Source organism: Lytechinus pictus, chromosome 9 (assembly GCF_037042905.1).
Source record: "Lytechinus pictus isolate F3 Inbred chromosome 9, Lp3.0, whole genome shotgun sequence".
NCBI lineage: Eukaryota > Metazoa > Echinodermata > Echinoidea > Temnopleuroida > Toxopneustidae > Lytechinus > Lytechinus pictus.
Genome location: NC_087253.1, coordinates 27679143 through 27684811, shown reverse-complemented (window position 1 = coordinate 27684811; position 5669 = coordinate 27679143). Strand labels below are relative to the sequence as shown.

Here is a 5669-nt window from a genome sequence, read left to right as displayed (position 1 = left end):
AAATTTGAATATTAGAAGAGCGATGTGACATAAGAATGCTCTGAGTGTAAGTCCAGGAAAAAAATAAGAAAATACCAACTCAAGTGTTATCAATTTGTTGCAGAAGATCTTAAGTCCATGTATGATTTGAAATACCCTTTCCATTAGTCCAACATTATATTTTTTTTTACTTTCTTCTCAGAACCTTTCTTATTTAATCTACTCTACATGGAGGGCCTTTTGGAATTTTCGACATGGGGGTTTTAGACTGGATACCTCTGCCACTTTTACCTCTGCCATTTTTACACCGAGCCCCCTTTTCCTTTCTACCATTTATTTCATTATTTCCTACTTTCCCTCCTACCATTTCTTTCTTTATTTCTTTATTTTCTCTATCTTTTTTTTCGTTCTTTTCATGTTTCTCTCTAAACAAGTCAATAATATACTACAGACATTTCGATGATTTTCAATCAGGTAAAAAGAAAACCCGTGAATCAACCGTTACGCTGAATTGAAGTACATGAATGCACATTTGAAACATGTCAAAGGTTACTGGGAATTCCCAATCACTAAAAATAGTTTGATATTGAACTAGAATTCGTAAACAACTGTAAATTTGCACACGATTCAGTACGCACCACCATTGTGAATTGATGTAGACTAAATATCTAATACTGCTACTACTAGACCCCGTATAATATCATTGCTTTGATCAAACTGAGAAACATATCGTTTATAATGGACATAAGCAGTCTGATGTAAGTATATTGAATAATTCATGTATTTTCAAAATATATTCTGTATCTATTTTATACATTCAAATGCCATATGTATCAGAAACGTGTCGAATTTGAAATCACAATCTGATTGATATGGCTTGTATAATGATTGTACCTTTAATATTATTGGATTGCCATTTTTCTTTAATAATAAGCGATTGTTACCAGTGAGATATTGTAACATCACCATCTTTAAACAGACGGGATCGAAACAATTAAATTATATATATAAAGATCGTTGTTTAGGGGTGATCAGACTTATTTTCCAACCCGGAAGTAATGTGGAAAATGAAAAGGTAAATTGCCTATTCGTCTAATGCCAATATTTCCACTCACCACATGGTCTACCTTAATTTAGTCTAATGCCATTCGGTCCATCAACATCAATTTTTGTAACTGAAGAAAACTTAATATGCCTTTTAAGGATGGAATTTGTTAATTTTTAATAATAGGTGAATCAAATGATTGTATTCCTCTGTTCTTGACTTTACTATACTATATAGGGGATGAGGAATGCAGAGAAGAGACAAAGTCACTGTTTTTACTACATGTTTATCAAGTATTATCTGTTGATAAGCTGTACTTTTCTAATGTAAACTAATAATGTGTATGCTGCCTGTTTTTCTTTTCTAATTTGTTTATTCTGTTACATCTCAAATTACTCGTATAAATTAAATGTGATTTGTTATACAAAATTATAAAAACCCAATAAAAACTTAAGAAATAAAAACATTTCGTCTAAAAACCATTTGGTCCAATCATCACTTCGTCTAATCACCAGTTCGTCTATTACCATTTCGTCTCAAAACCAGTTGGTCTAAATAAATATCCATTTCATTTCTATTTATTTTGTCAAATTTTGGATTTGATTGCCATTAACCCAACTGGTTATTATATAAACTGGTGAGTGAAAGAAATTGCAATTAGACCATGTGGATAGTGGATTAGCTTATGTTAGACCAAATAAAAGTAAAGGAGTTTGGTAATTGAACGAAATGGCATTAGACTAATTGAAAATAACCTTATAAAATAATACTCTTTTTAAAGCAATATAATTCCTAATACTCTTCTTTTCTTTTCACTCCTTTCCTTTCACCTTCCCAATTTATTCTCATCGTACCAAGCTCCTCTTCCCATTCCCCTTTCTCCTCTCTCCCTCATTTTATCATTCCCAATTTCCCCTTGCTCCTCCCCCTCCTTCCCCTATTCCAAAACCCAACGTGATCCTTTTATTACTCCGTGATGCAAGTCAAATGGCAGATTCTATGGTCCTTGCATGTTTATTATTCTTTATCTTGTTTTGTAATAATTATTTTTCAGTCTTCTATAACCCCAGCCATGGCTGAAGCATTAAAGACTGTCATCTCCCAGAGTACAGAGTGTCCAGTATGTCTTTCTACATTCAACGATCCCAAGATCCTGTCTTGTTCTCACACTTTCTGCAAGACTTGCCTGGACAACCTCTTAGAGTGCCAAGGTAACTGCCAGATCCGATGCCCTGTCTGCAGAGCTGTGACCCAGGTCCGAAACCAAGATGTTGGCAAACTACAGGTAAATCTTGCTTTGAAGAGTCTGATAGAGGATATGGAGGGTCATCCTCAGATTTGCACAAATTGTAAATCCGATGAAAAACCCGATGCTGTTGTCTACTGCCAAGACTGTGGCAACTATCTCTGCACATCTTGTCTTAATAAGCACTCTCAATGGGAAGGCTTTATCGATCATGAAGTCATTGCCATGAGTGAGATCTCTTCAGGAAAGGTTTCAGTTCGTAAATACCGGAAATGCAGGAAACATCCAAAAGAAGAAGAGGGTTGCTTCTGTTCCAGCTGCAGGAGATTCACATGCTTCAGGTGTGTTGTTATGGAACATAAAGACGAAGGACACAAGGTCATCGAGGGAGCAGCTTACGAGGACAAACACATGAAGGGTATCGAAGAACTTAAATCAAAGGTGGACAAGAAACAATCATGCTTTCAGAAGTACATTGATTTCATAGATGAACAGACCAAGAGTGTTGACAATGCCAAGAAACAGTGTACAAGTGACATCAACAAAGCATATGATGATGCAGTCCGGCAGTTGTCAGAGAAGAGAGAAAGCCTGCTAAGAGAAGTAAAGGAAACGACTGAAGGAGCAGAGAAAGAACTGGAAAGCATAAAGACCACGGCTAAGAAGTACATCAATCAGTTGACGACCATGGCTGAAATGGTAACTAACAAAATAAAGATTCCATTAGATATGGATACTTTGGCTGCACACGACACTCTGTGTGAAGAGTTGCGAGAGGTCTTTCATCAAAAGGATCCTGACTACGAGCAGCCGAAGAAATCGGGCATAAAGGGGAAAAGTGTCAATTTCGAGAGAAATGTTGGAGTGAATGACCTAGGCCTTGGAAAGATTGTGAATGTAGTTGAAAGAAACGTCGCCTTACCCACTAATAAAACCTTTGATGAAAAGGACGTTTCTTTGTACACTAATAAGATTGTTAATGTAAAGAACGTTGCTTTGCCAGCTAAGAATATCATGGATGCTATGGTTAGTACACCAGACGGTAGGATGGCGGTAGGATGTAGTACAGGTGGCATCTACATCTTCTCTCCTGATGGTAGGCTTCAGGAGACAGTTCTTAAGGATGTAAAGATTGATGGGGTAGGGTTCCTCTCTGATGGTCGATGTGTTGTGATTGATACTTCACACATCATCACACTGTACACACCATGGTACACACAATGAATGTAATGTTTAAGACTCTGAGTCGAGTTGAAGGTGGGTATTCTAATCTCACTGTTGATGGTGATGATCAGATCTATGTGAGCTACTGGGATGCCAAGAAGATCCAGGTATTCTCAAAGCAGGTGGGCAAGCAGTCAGGGAGATACCATGCGACGGGTATGAACCATATCAAATCACTAGTTACCATGGTTCTCTGATCATTTCATCAGGGGATACTATCAGATTGATAGACAAACAGGGTGCTGTACAACATGAATTAAACAAACCGGGTAGTCTCCTTTACGCTGCTGTATCTCAATGGAATACAATCCTGGTAGCCAAGGTTAAGTGGAATGACTATTGGGTGAGCATTGACGAGTATACAAATGAACTAAGGCACATCCGAAACCTTGTTAATGATTACAAGATTGAGAAGTCTGGGATATATAGGTGTTACCTCCAACAGTACCGATCAGGAGAGATCGCTATTTGCACTTTTGATAGATTCTATATATTCCGCTTGAAATAATTGATGACATGATATCATAATTATTATCGCATAAGATGGGGGGGGGGGGGGGTGATACCCACTGAGTTGCCATTTTCTGCTAAAGTAAGCTGCTATAATGTAGAAATACATGAAACAATTGTTGGATCATTTCTTTCTCGTTTCTCACCCATAAAAAGCATTTCGCTGCTTCCAACTTTTTGTTTTCAACTTTGCATGTACCAACCATCATATTTATCATGTTTATCCTCTGTGTGGGGGAAATTCTACACTATACTTGTATGTTTTCATAAATTGGAAGATATCGTGATTCTATGCTGTGAATGTAGACATTATTATAACGTGTGAATATATAAATATTATTTTCATGGAGATGGTCTGATCATCACTCTTCGATATTTTTCGGAGTGTAAAACACTTAAAAAAAAAATTACTTCATTTATGAAAATTGCACGAAAAATGCATAAAACAGCATATAGTCAATGGATCTCAATTTTTATTTTCAGCTTTCCACTTATCCAACATCATCTTTATCATGTGTATCCTATGTGAGGGAATTTCTCGTGCTTAAATATAAGACATAATGTTAAATATACATATTGTAACAGTATCCTGTTTATGTGATTTGTTCAACTGATAACCTATAATGTTTATTCAGTTAGAGGGCGCACTCTTGCTAAGTAATAAAGTACCCCTTTCTACCTGTAAGAAATCTCTAACTACTCTCTGATGTTCGAGTCAAGTAAAACCACTTAACAACCCAACCACAACTTGAAACACATATTTTATGGGAAACCAAATGTTTCTCTCTTCATACATGTCATATGCACGTATATAATATTTGTCTAGCAATGATTTTCGTGGCAATGTGATATTTACCATTGATATTAAAGAGTGAATGCTATACTGTTTTTATGGTTTTATGCATAAATTGGAATATGTCGTTATTCTATGCTATTATTCTGTCTAGACATGATTACACTGTGTAAATATATAAATATTATCTTCATGGAAATGGTCTGATCTACGCTTTTTAATATTTTTCGAAGTATTTCAATTTCCAAATGCAATTATTATGATTACTTGAATGTGAAACAAAACAAACAAATATTGCCGGCTTTTAAGAAAATAGCACGAAAATGCATGAAAAGCAACGTCAATGGATTTCAATTTTTATTTTGAGCTTTGCAATCATCAAGAATCATCTTCATCATGTTTATCCTGTGTGGGGAAATATCTAGTTCTTGTATTTTAGACAAAATGTTATTAGATATACCATGAGAAATCAAATAATTCTCTATTCATAAACATGTACTTCATATTTAACTAGTAATAACCATGGTGGAAGTGTAATATTTACCATTCATTTTAAAGATGGTATGCTATACTATGTATGTATTTACTTGTAATGTATATTTTTATGCATTGATCAGGTAGATAGAAAGTGAGATCATGATCTTTATGGTAAAAACAACGTTCTCCTTTATAGAACATGCTTATACTGTGTATTTTTATTTTTACCTGTATTTGATATAGAACCGATGTGAAGTACACTACTTTGATATATTCGAAGAAATTTAATTTGAAAATGCAATTATATGGAATAACTCGAACGTGAAATAGAATAGCTTTACGGAGAATAGCTTATTGTATTTCAGGCAATGGCACGAAATGTATAGTAAAAGCGC

General features: G+C 35.2%; 1 pseudogene; it reads left to right on the top strand.

Moving 5' to 3' along the window:
* Nucleotides 1–638: 638 nt before the first annotated feature.
* On the top strand, nucleotides 639–4047 carry LOC129268609 (tripartite motif-containing protein 2-like; annotated as a pseudogene).
* The last annotated feature ends 1622 nt before the right edge of the window (nucleotides 4048–5669 follow it).